The sequence below is a fragment of the Notamacropus eugenii genome, chromosome 2 (genome assembly GCF_028372415.1).
Source record: "Notamacropus eugenii isolate mMacEug1 chromosome 2, mMacEug1.pri_v2, whole genome shotgun sequence".
In the NCBI taxonomy this organism is placed as follows: Eukaryota; Metazoa; Chordata; class Mammalia; order Diprotodontia; family Macropodidae; genus Notamacropus; species Notamacropus eugenii.
In genome coordinates, this window is record NC_092873.1 from 322,367,249 (window position 1) to 322,380,830 (window position 13,582).

Consider the following 13,582-nt stretch of genomic DNA (forward strand, 5'->3'; position numbering starts at 1 on the left):
ATTATCTTTTAAAAGTTTTATGTTGAAATAATATTCATCCACCATTTATATACTACAGTTTGTTCAGTCACCCCTTAATTGATTGGCAGCCCCTTCCCTAAGATTCCAGCACTTAAAAAATTTTCCCCTACTTTTAATCTCTTCAGGATCAGGAAGTTTGTTTTGCTCATGACAACTCCTTGTCAGGTATTTTACTCCCTCCAACCCTCTACATTTCATCCCTGCTTGTTTCTCTGGTGAGTTTAATGTATCTCTACATCAACTCTTCTTTGCTGAAAGTAAGAAAGAAGCTCATCTGATTACTGCTCCCCTCACTCCTTCCTCTACATGCCTATACTCTTCTCATGTATGTCAATTATGAGAAATAGCAAGTTCCATCTCCCTATTTTTCTTTTTATCTTTTTTATCCCTTCTGTATTCCTTTTCCTTCCCTTTCCCCACTAGAAATACTCAATTCATCCTCAAGTTCTTTGTTTTTCTTATACAAAAGGAAGTTAAACTCAACACCTTTTGAAGACATAAAGGTTATGAAGAAGGGGTCTCTTTCCCCCCTGTTAGAATCATAGCACTAAATCATCATACATTCCCTCCAATTGCTCAAATAATGTTTTCCAGTTTTTCTGGATTTTTATTGTTTGTATTTCAAAATTTCTACTCAACTCTGATCTCTTTCATCAGAAATACTTTAAAGTCCTCTATTCTGTTAAGGATATACTCTCCCCCCCTCCATGTTTCTATGTAGGCTTATACTCAGGTCTGCAGGTTAAGTTATTCTTGGTTGTAAGCCTTTATCTTTCACATTCCTGGGACTTGTCCTTTTAAGGTTCCTTTTGGGAGGTGGTGAGTGGATTCTATTTTCACTTTGCCCTCGGTCTTCTCCCCCTCCTTCAAGCATGGGTCTCCCAATTTTGTTCAGGCTGCAAGTGCAGTAGTCACTCATGTTTTTCCCACCTGGGTTGACTCTCCCTTCTTTAGGCCCTTTTAGTAGGCTTCTGCTCTTCTGGGATCATCACACTAGAGCTGGATTTAATATGGGCACCTGTTCAGCTTTAGAACTACAGCTCAGAACTCCCAAGATCCCAACCTCAGCTTTCCCTGAAACACGAAATACAGAACAAGGTGTGTCACCTTGTTCTAAAAACCTAGACAATTTTCATTAATGATTTTTGAAATTTAGTGCCCCCTACCCCCCAAAAAATGATTTTGAAGTAGTACAATGATTCTCAGAACTACAGTGATTCTTAAATTAACATTCCTTGACCTGTTTTCCTGGTATATGAATGTATGTATATGTATATACTCAGACATATATGTATACAGTATACATACGTATACATATATATACATATACACATCTGATCTTACATTTTCTTTTTTTTTTAAAGAAATCTTTTACCTTGTTCTAGTATTTCTCACTATCTCAGGAAATCATGGATTTCTGTTCTTTAAATTCTAATTTTTAGAGAGTCCATTACCTGGGTAAGGTTTATTACTTTTCTGTTCTAAGCTATTTAATCCCCTCTCAGTCAATTAATTAATAAGAATTTATTATTATGTGCCTAGCAGATTTATTTCATTTTTATATGCCCCTCCCCCCAACCTACTCATACTACCCTGTAATCCTCTATTTTTTCCCCTATGAGTCAGGAATTACACTCTCCTTTTTAGGGATTTCTAGCTTTGTAGTAAATCTGATACTGTGTCTCCTTTGGTTTATTATTCTTCTCTCCAGCTTTAGTTCCTAAACTAGGCATTTCTTCCAGAGCCAGGTTTTGCCTCTTGCTGCACCTTTGGCTGGATACCTGCTTGGTTTTGCCCTGGATGAGTTGGGTTTCTGCGATAACCTCCTTTGAGGGTTAGGTCTCTGAATTTTTGAGGTTTTGAGCACTGGATTCTGGCCTTCTAGTGGTGTTCCAGTGTAAACCTCACTTGCACTGATTGCTGCTTTTTTAAAAGTATCATTATTTGACAGACATTCCCTGCACTAACAGAGTCTCAAATATTTATCTCAATGACTCTTTCCCAGACAGAGAAATTACTTTTTCCCAGCTTCTCAAGAACCTCTGGATTTACAACCATTCTGTCCCTCTTACTAGCCCAGGACTCCAAAGAGTCATGCAGGTTATACATGTCTACAACTGGGCTTGTTTGCCTGTACTGGCATGAGCTTTTCTGGCAGTCCCCCTTTCTATAGCTTATGGGTTGCTCCCCAACTTTTTATACAGAACAGGTATGGAAGAAGTTATTTATCACAGTTTCTCAATCATTATGTGGTCTAGTTCAAATTTCAGAGTTTTGTTGGAATAGAGCTGGCAATCATCCTGACCAACAACTTCCCTGATAATTTATTTACGTTGATTCTGTCCACACAAAAACTCTTCAATTTCATGTAATCCAAATTATACTTTTTATCACCTCTCTTCTTATTTTGATTAAAAAAAATTTTACCCCATAGCCATAAGAAAGAAAGATACATAATCTCCTATCATATCATTTTTAAAACGAAATGATCTTCAATATTCAGGTTAAATATCTGTTCTGAAGGTATCACCATATTTGGTGCAAGTTGGTGGACTAAATCTAATTTCTGTCAAGTCTGCTTTGCAGTTTTCCCCAGAAATTCTTGTCAAATTCTTGTCTTTCCTGCATAATTTATGTTTTCAGTTTTATTAAACATCAGTTTATGGAGTTAAATTATTTCTGATTCTTCCTTATCTGATTTATTACATTGATCTACTTTTTCTTTTTAACGTGTATCCCAAGTAGTTTTGATAATAACTGGCTTCAATTACTTTCTCGTCTTCAAAGAATAATTTGTAACTATACAGGCATCAAGTGTGTGTGTTCATTGGCAGATCAACTCTCAGACATATTATGAATTTTGGCATTATTCTGAATGGGGCTTCCCCTTTCTATTAATGCATTCTGGATTTTATTACTACTATATAAAAATGATAATTTTTATGAGTTTATTTTGTAGCCTGAAACTTTGGGACAGCTAATGTCCTGATTAGTTTTTTTACTGATTCCCTAGAATTGTCTAAGTAAAGCATCATATCTTCAAAAAAGAATAGTCTTGTCTCCCCTTTGCCTATCTTTACAACTTCAATTTTTTTCTCATCTTATAGCTATTGCTAAGATTTCTGGAACTATGTCAAGAGCAGGAGAAAAGCAAGGCAGTATTGCTTTTACTCCTATATTTGTTGGGAAACCTTGTCATGTTTCCCTACTGCAACACAGGTTTTCAGTTTCAGATGGAATACTTTTTGCCATCTTAAAAAAAATACTTCTATGATTATATTTTGTAGTTTTATTTTTTAAAAAGCATAAATGACTGCTATGCTTTAAAGATTAGTATTGTGATGTAAAAGAAAAAAGCATAAAGCATAGAAAACAAGAGGGGTCAAAATAAAATAGACAAACAACATTGTAACAAATGTGTTTTTGGATAAGTGATGTCTACCTTCAAAAAAAAAAAAAGCTGTACCCAATGGAATTCAAAGTTTCATATAAAATTCTCAACTTCCATTTTTCTTTGTATATGGAAATGCTATTAAGTATTGCTATTTGTTAAGTTCAGGATAAAAAAATTTTTTTAAATTCCAAGAGCAAAAGGGTGAACAATATAAAGATTTACTGGGAGGAAAAAAGGAATCAAAGAAGGGAAAGGACCTCTGTTGGGGGTAGATAGGAAGACGATAACTAATTCTTATTTTATGTCAAGGAAAATGAACATGGCACTGCAAATGACAGGAAAAAATGGCTAATAGTGAGTTGATACAAGATAATGAGAGAGAAAATTCACTTGCCTTTGATGAATTCAAGTCACTTGACCCAGATGGACTACATCATCAGGTACTGAAATTAATGGTAATGTGACAGCAACATTTGAAAAGATAATGAAAAATTAGGGAAGTACTACTAGAGATCTGAGAAGGGTAAAAATGACTCTGATTTTCAAAGAAGAGAATAGCATCACACACTATAGGTCAAGATGTGTGATTCCTAAGAAAATCCTAGAATTAACCATTAAGGAAGATGGTCAGTGAACATTTAGAAATGGAAATTCACTCCATTCTGAATTTGCTTTTCTGCCTGGTTTCAATTCCATGAACTAGATGTCCCAGTGCTTATCACAGTGCCTAGTACTTAGTAGGTGCTTGATAAATGTTTACTGGATTAAATTGTATTGGGAAAGAAGGATTACAAAAAGTCAGCATAGCTTCATCAAGAACAGATATAATCCAGAATAAACTTCTTTTTTTGATAGGCCTATTACTAAACTGGTATGAGTAAGATAGTGTAGTTTGCCCAGATTTAAGCCAAGTATTTACTAAAGAATTTTGTGCTGTTCTTGTGCATAAAATGCATAGATATGGAAGAAAATAATACAATTTGATGTATTTAGAATGGATTGACTGGTCGTATTCAAAGAGTAGTTATTATTAATGGTTCAATGTCAATAATAGTCTCTAATACAGCATTCCAGGGATCTGAGAAGGCCCTCATGCTGTTGAATATTTAAAATGTTGAATCTATGATTTGGATAAAGGAACAGATGAAATGTTCATCAAATATATAGAAGACACAAAGCTATAAGGCACAGAGTACTGGGTGACAGAATCAGGCTCCAAAAGGATTTTTATAGACTCAATCAGGGGTGGGGAACCTGCTGCCTCCAATGCCACATGTGGCCCTCTAGATCAAGTGCAGCCCTTTGACTTCAAGACAGAACAAATCCTCTTAATAAAAGGATGTACCCAAAGACCTAAAAGGTCACATGTGGCCTTAAGGCCACAGGTTTCCCACTGCGGGGCTAGATCATTGAGGTGAGTATATTAAGATGCACTAAGGGGTAAATATAAAGTTTTACACACGGAGAACTCACAACAAATAAAGAATAAAGGAAATAATTAGAAACTATTTTCCCTAATTATATAGCAAGATAACTTAAATGTATGAATATTTACTAAAATGTAAAATAACTATATTATTAAGAATAAGAAATAGAAAAAAAGAAATTAATGAAGCATAAAAGAAACTTTAGGGGGCAAAGGGAATAACAGATTTTTTTTTTCAGTTTACCATCTCTTCATTTTGAAGTTAAAAAGTATCAAATAAAATGGGCATTTCCACATATATATTAACAGAAGAACATATACATGAAAGTACAGATCTATATTGTGTAGGTTACTTTTTAAAAAACTATTTAATCAATTCAACAGGCAACTTTCAGTGCTGTTTTTTATTCTTTCTAGACTTCCTTTTGTACTTTTAAACATGCATTTTTACAATAAAAATGCTTCAATGACCCCTCTTTTATTTTTTCCTTTTCATCCTATCCATATCTTCTTTCTCCCACCTATCTTGTCCCTACTGAAAAAGAAAAACAAAGTACTAAGTACTTTTAACAAGTATGTAATGTCAAGTAAAACAAATCTCCCCAGTGTCCATGTCCAAAAAATGTATGTCATATTCTGTCTCTTGAATCCATCATCCCTTAGTAGGTGGGTAGTTTGCTTTATCATCAGTCCTCTCTAATTGTGATGGTACATTGATCTTAATATTTTCAAGTCTTTCGAAGTGGTTTTTCTTTATTATGTTGTTGCTAAAGTATAAATTGTTTTCTTGGTGCACTTCATTTTACTGTGCAGCAGTTCAATTAAGTCTTCCTAGATATCTCTGAAAATATCATTTTCATCATTTCTTATGATGCAATAATATTCCATTATTTATTATTATAACATGATTTGTTTGAGTCACTCCTTAGTTATCAATTCTTTGCTATAACAAAAAGAGCTGCTATAAATAGAGGACCAGATGACTTTACAAGTGAATTCTAGCAAACACTTTTTAAAAATTGCAATAATACATAAATTGTTTGCAAAAACTGGGAAATATAGGATCTTACTAAACTCCTTTTCTGGGCAAATATGGTCCTAATTTCTAAAGCAGAAAGAGATAAAGTAGAAAAAAGAAATACAAAGACTACTATCTCTAATGACTATCAATGCAAAAATACTGAAATTTTCACAAAGAAGTTGCAGAAACCTAAGATTATGCACTATGGGTAAGTTATATTTATACCATTAATATAAAAATGACAATATTAGGATAAATATAAATAATAGGCCACATTAATAACAAAAAATAAAAACCATATCATTACAGCAATAGAAGAAAAAAGTTACTGATAAGATATAATACTTCTTTAAGTAAAAATATTAGAAAAGAATTAATTCTTAATATGGTAAATATCATCTATCTAAAACAAAAAGCCAGCATTATCTGTAATGGAGAAATGCTAGAGATTTTTCCAGTAAAAGAAGGGAAAAAGCAAGGATGCAATTATCCTACTATTTAATATGGTTCTAGAAGTGCCAGCTATAGGAGTAAGATAAGAAAAAGAAATTGAGGGAATAAGTACAGGCAAAGAAAATGATCACTTTTGGTAGATCTGATGATTTACTTAGAAAAATTTTGTAGAATCAAACAAAAATTAGCTAACAAAGTAATAAGACATAATAAAAATTAAGCCATATAAATCATTTCTCTTTTCTCAGTAAGAAGAAAATTGAACAGGAAGAGACAGAGAGATTCCATTCAAATTAATTATTTGGAAGCCTGTCTACTAAGACACACAAGAATTGTAAAAACAGAGCTACAAAATGCTTCTTACTAAGGGAAGATACAAATGGAGAGAGATTAATTGTTCATGATTAGTCTGTACCAATATGAGAAACTTATTTGCTTATTTGGTGTCATAGTACTCAAACTATCCAAGGGTTGGTTACTTAATAGAACTGGAAAAAAAAAAATCACAACAAAATCTCAAGGGAAATAATGAAAAAAAAATGGAAATGAAAGGGGCCTAATAGTACCAGATCTCAAACAAAGCAGCAATCATCAAAAATGTTATAGGGTAAAAAAACTGAGAAGTTGATCTGTGGAACAGATTAGGTACACAAGAACCAGTAATACAGTGTAATATAGTGATATATCTAAGGACCTCTAACTATCGTCACAATTTGACAGAAACTGCAGGAAAAAGTGGAAAGCAAAGCATTCTAGGAAAAAATAGGTTGAGATCAATAGCTTACATTATATAGCACATTAAGCTTCAAATGAATAAGGAACCTAAGTGTAAAGGGTCATATAAATCAGAGTAGCAGTGGAGTTTTTTCCCCTTGTTTTAAAATCTATTTTTATTCTGAACTTAAGAAATACTCCAAAAAAAGGAACTCCAAAAATACTCCAAAAAAATTTTTCAGTTACATGGTAGAAAAGAAACAAACGGATTTTATGTGAAACTGTGGAGTACTTTTCTTATAAAATATATAATAAATAATAAAAACATAAATTTCAAAGTTGTACTGCTTGCCTATGATTCTTGCTAGCCTTCCTATTGTTCTCTAACTACAAAAAAAAAAATTCAATTACTCATCTTTCTATTCTAACCCTATCTCCTTAGGCCATCTCTTCCCTTAGGCCACTGGGGGAAATTTTATCTAGTCATAAACATTCAGTGTAAAGTAAAAAAAGAGAAAAAATTCCCTCTCAGGAGGTGGGTAGTACCCAGCATCATAAGTTTTTAGGAATCATGGTTGACCATTTCCCAGTCAGAGTTCTCAAACCTTTCAAAGTTGTTTTTCTTTTTAAGTTGTTACTGTACAAAATGTTCTCCTGGCTCTGCTCACTTCACTTTGCATCAGTTCAAATAAGTCCTAATAAGTATCTTATAAACTGCCCATTTCTTCTGCTGCAACAGTATTCTGTTACTTTTCTATACTGTAATTTATTTCTCCATTTACCAACTGATAAGCACTCCCTTAGTTTCTAGTTCTTTGCCACTACAAAAAGAGTTATTATAAACATTTTTTGAACTAGAGGTCCATTTGCTATTTATATGTGAATGGAGATACTTAAAAAGAGAAAATTAACAATGGACTGAAAAAATGTGAACATCTATAAGGGGTCTGATCTTCAATAAATCAAACCCCACATATTTATTGACTCTATATTAGTACATACAGAATAAATATAAAGAAAATCAATCCAAGGCATTTCAATACAAGGCAGTGTGTTTGGGAGGGGAGGTACTAGTAGTTGACAAAATCATAATAGATTTCATGTGGAAAGTGGCACTTGAGTTGTCATAAAGAAAGACAAGGATTCAGTGGGGCAGAAGTGAGAATGGTTAGGGTGAGGATTAAAGCATTTAGGATTAGAGAGGTTAGGATATAGGGAACAACAGCCAGTGCAAAGGCATGAAGATGAGACATGAGAGTGTCCTGTGTGAGAAACAGAGAGAGAAAGCTAGGTTGTTTAGATTACACAGAGTGTTCAGAAGGAGTAAATGTACAAAGAAGATGTTGAAGACAATGTCATGGCTACTAAAAACTAGAAGAAAAGTGGCATCTTCAACAGAAATAGGGAAGTTTAGAAGAGACGAAAATTTGGGAAAGATAACTGGTTAAGTTTTATATATACTATGTTTGAGATGTCTCTGGGACATCAAATCTGAAATGAATAATAGGCAATATGGGACTGGAGCTCAAAGTTAAGACTGAAACTGTATATATAGGTTGTCCTTTAAGTTACAGATTAAAAATGCAGTAAGATTTTTACTGCACAGAAATGGTAACTGAACCTATGAGAACTGATGAAGTTACCTGAGAAAGTAGGGGGAGAAGAGTGCCTAAGACACAATCCTGGGGAATACCTACAGTTAGGGGCATTATATGTACTATGAGACATCAAAGGAAATGGTGAAGGAATAAGTAAGGTAAGTTAAAAAAAAAAAACTCAGAGAAAACAGTACCATAAAAACCCAAAGAGAGGGTGCCTAGAAAAAGAAGTTGGTCAATAATGTCCAATGTATCAGAGGGGTCTTAAAAGGAGGCCTGAGAAACGACACATGAAGGTGAGAAATAAAAAAAACACCGGTAACTTTGGAGAACACTTTTAGTTGCATCATGAGGCTGGAAGCAAGAATGGAAAGGGTTGAGAAGACAGGATATGTAGGCAGATATTATGGATACCCTTTTCTAGGAGCATGACTGAGATATAGACAAGATGATAGTTTTAGGAGACCTAATGAAAGTTTTTTTAAAGTTAAAGGAAGACAGGTCTGTCTGAAGGTGGTAGGAAAGGAACAAGTAGGAAGAAAGAGGTTGGAGATTTGGGGAAGAGGATGTAATCTCCTGAAGAAGAGGAGGGGGGAGTGAGAAAGTACATGAGTAGTTAGCAAGTAAAATCCTTAGCAAGGAAAAAATCCATCTAATTATTAGGGGCTAGGGGAAAGGAATAGAGAGTGGGAGATAACATCAAGGAATTTTGATATGAAAAGAAGACAGCTCACTTCAAATGGACCCAGTTACCTCAGTAAAGATTTAAGGTTCTCAGCTGGAGGTGGGAGGAGAAGATGTGGGTGGCAGGAGGAAAGAAGAGATGGTTTGGAATAACTTGTATAGGGAGAAAGAATCAGAGAGGAATAAAGACTGCCTTGCTTCAATGAAAGCCCAATTGAAACTGGATAACATAAATTTAAAATTTAAAAAGTCAAGGACTGCCTTTGAGTGAGAGTGGAGGAAGTGAAGGGTGGGAATAATCTAGGGTTGAGGTTTGGCAAGAGATGAATGTCGATGGGACAAGGATGATGAGGGATTCAAGAGCAGAGAAAAGTATAGAACTGAAATGGCTAACTATAGGGTTGAGGTTAGAAAGGAAGGAAAATGAAGTCAAATTGGGGCTAATGGCCTAAGAAACTGGAGAGGGAGTAAAAGGGGCAGAATTGGAGGTTTAGATGAGGGCAAACTATAGATTTAGGAGGAGTAAGGCCAAGGGAAATATGGCACTATAGTAAGTTATGGTCAAAACAATGTAAGAGTTTCTAATTAAGGAAGCAGAATACTTACAAGTGAGATGTATTATGTGATCATCCCTATCAGAAGATGAGATAAAGTTAAGGAACAGGATTTAAGAAGTCTGTATTGTTTCTGATTCTCCCTTGTTGTCTGTTTCATTGGTCTATTTTTTTAAACCAATACCGGATAGTTTTGAAGACTGACATTTTATAAGAAAATTTAAGCCTTTCAGACAAGGATTTATAATATAATTCAAGTCTTTCAACCAAGGGTAACTTAGCCAGCAAAACTGAGTATAATCCTAGAAAAGAAAAAATGTTCTTTTAATGAGAGAACATTCATGATAAAAGATAAAAAGACCATAGGTAAGTAGAAAAACTGACATACATAGGTGTCAAGAGAAACAAAAAAAGGATAAATGAGGGAGAAATAATAAAGCACTAAACAAAGTTAAACTGTTTACATTCTTAGATGGGAAGGTGCTACAGAGTCAAAATTCTATCAAGGGGTGGGGATGGGGGTGGGGGGGTCATACAGGGAGTCTCATCAGAGGAGAGCCTAAAAGTGATTCAGTTATGTTCTGATGAGGTCAAAAGAAGAATGGAAAGGGTGGGAAGAGGAACACATTGGCAGAAGGGGAAAGGGAAAGGAGGAAAGGGAATTTTCTCACAAAAATGTGATGTGCAAGGGGGAGTTCATACAACAAGCAGGACAGTGGAGTGGGGAGAGAAGCAAGGAATATGAACCTCACTCTCCTTTAAACTGTAAAGAATACACATGTCCAAAAATAGATTAGAAACCAGGATCCAATATTATGTTCTTTTACAAGAAACACATTTGAAACAGATATACAGAGAGTCAAAATAATGGGCTAGATTAGAATTTATTTATTTTTTTGATTTAAGATTAGTGTTTAATGGTCTTGCCAAGTATGTTTCTACATGTAATCATCCACATCTTTGCGTTCCTAGGTACCTGAGCTATATCCTAGTAAAATGGTTTACTTAGCAATCCCAATTATGCCACAAGCCAGGCGAGGTCCAGCATTTCCCGTCTTTTCACTCTCTTCATTTCCCCCTTTGCCCAAGTCATCAGCTTTCTCGTGGACCACCATAGTATGGCCAATGATAGACATTGGTCCTGTAAGTTGAATTAGATTATCTTTGATATACACTTTTGCCACACCATCTTTGTCTGCAGTCACATTGCCAAGGTCTCCAACATGCCTTTCAACATCATTTGGTCCACGTTGTTTTTTGGAATGAGGATTATAGTGAGCACCTGCACTAATACATCCTTGAGAGTTATCACCAAATTCATGGACATGAAATCTATGATTTCCTTCAGCCAATCCTGTAATGTTTCCCTTGATTTCCACAGGGTCCCCAGCCTGCTTCTGTTTGAAGTGGATAGTGCCTTGGACGGGGCCGTCACCCTTCAGAACGCACACGGCCTTCAACATGGCTCATGAGCGTGGCCTTTCCACGTCTGAGATGGATGCTGGCAGAGAAGAACCAGATACCCAGAGAAGGCAGGACGAGCTGAAGAGTGAGGGGGGAAATGCCTGCTAGAGTAGAATTTAGCAGGCTTGAGTTGAAATTAAAAACGCAGAGTTAGCAATCATGCTCTCAGACAAATCAAAAGTAAAAAAAAAGTCTACTTAAAAGAGATAAACAAAAAAACCTAAATTTTTCTAAACAACATTATAGACAATGAATTGGTATAAAATCTAAACATACATGCTACATATGGCAAACCATCTAAATCCTAAAGCAAAAGTGAAATGAGCTACAGGAAGAAACAAGCAACAAAACTACAACAGATGGGGGGGGACACCCCCATTTCTTCCTTCAGAAATAGAAAACTCTAACTTAAAATATATAAGAAAGTTAAGGACCTGAAAATAAATTTAGAAAAGTTACATATGATCAGAATATAACGAATGAGAATAGAAAGAGATATACTTAATCTTGGTTGAGCGTGGTAGTCACAAAAATTGACAATGTACTGGCACATAAAAATACCTCACAAATACAGAAAATCAGAAATACTAAACGCATATTTTTCTGACCATTAATGCAATAAAATTACAATCAATAAAAGGCTTTTGAAGCATAGATTTAAAATTAATTCAAAGAACAAATTTAATAATTTCATTAAAGATAAGGACAACGAGACCACATACCCAAATCTATGGGATGCTGCCAAAGAGGTGGTTAGGGGAAAATTTAGTCGCTAAATGAATCTCTTATGTGAAAGAAGGCATAGATCAACAAATTGGGCATGCAAATTTTTTTTAAAAATCTAAATCCCAACAAATTACCCCTCCCAATTAAACACCAAAACAGAAATCCTGAAAATCAAAGGCAACATTAACAAAATTGAAAGTAAAAAACTACTTAATAAAAATAAATAAAATATGCTCAAATTAATTCCTCTTCAACTCTTCCTTTTTTTCTGTAAAGAGTGTCTGGTCCTTGCATTCATATAATTCCCATTAGTGCCTTGGTAAGTGGACTGCTAGATATTTTATACATTCTGTCTGGGTTTTATTGTTAATGTGATGAGTATCAGACCACTGGACCCACATGACTCAGGAGAAGTAAGTGAGGTTGGTGACCTTGCACAGCCCTCCCTCACTCAAATCAAACTCAACTACAAGTTATGTCATCATTTTGATGTCATGGGCCTCTTCAAGAACGAAGAACAAGCACAACCTGTTGTTAATGTACAAAAAAGCTGTGATTTTTGTGATTTTAATTTGTATCCTACTATTTACTGATGTTTTGTTTTTATTAATTTTTCATTTAACTCCCTAGGATTCCTGAAGTAAACCATCAAATAGCTATAAAAAACAACAATTTTGTCTTTTTATCTATACTTATTTGCTGGTTTTCTTGTCTTCTTGCTATAATTACAATTAAAACTATATGAAAACATTGATAACACTGGACATCCTTGCTTTAATCTCTGATCTTACTTGAATGGCCCTTAGTGGTTGGTTTTCTGTTACATATGAAATTAGTTTTTGGTTTCAGATAGATAAGCATATACCACATATTAAGGAAAGCTACATTTATTCCTATGGTTTCTATTTTTTTTTTTAAATCATAACAGGGATTGTGTTGTCAAAAGCCTATCTGTATGTTCTGATATACTCATGTGATTTTTGGTATTTTTATTAAATTTTTATGCAATCTGGTTATAGTATAAAATATTATGTTGCTGTAGCCGCTTTGCTAATATTGTATTCTCTATATATGTATCAATATTAATTAGATACATTAATCTACAACATTCCCATTTTGAGTATTCAAGACCATATTTGTCTCAGAAGTTTGTTAGGATGCCATCTTCCTATTTTTGCCAAAAAAAAACCCCCAAAACACTACCTATGCAAAAGTGGAGTTAATTATGCAAAATTGAAGCTCTGTTCTTTTTGTTGTAGATGAGTGTTTATAGAGAGTTCATGGGTAGGCCACACCAACATAATAAAAATGACAATGCTGCAAAATTAACATTTTCAATATCATACCAATCCAATTATCAAGGGGACACTTTACAGAATTTGAGAAAATTGAACAAAATTCATTTAGAAAACCAACAAGGGAAATTATGAAAGGAAGGAGACAAGGGGGGAATGATACTTCTAGATTGCATATTATATTGTAAAGCAGTCAGACCTCAAATCATATTATAAAGCAACAGTCATAAGA

General features: G+C 34.4%; 1 protein-coding gene and 1 pseudogene across 6 annotated transcripts in view; both read right to left on the minus strand.

The window, feature by feature from the left end:
• The window catches only part of TBC1D16 (TBC1 domain family member 16), a 130,033-nt gene that overhangs the window by 18,805 nt on the left and 97,646 nt on the right, over positions 1-13,582 (minus strand). The gene's annotated exons all lie outside the window — the stretch shown is intronic.
• On the minus strand, positions 10,742-11,371 carry LOC140527915 (superoxide dismutase [Cu-Zn] pseudogene; annotated as a pseudogene).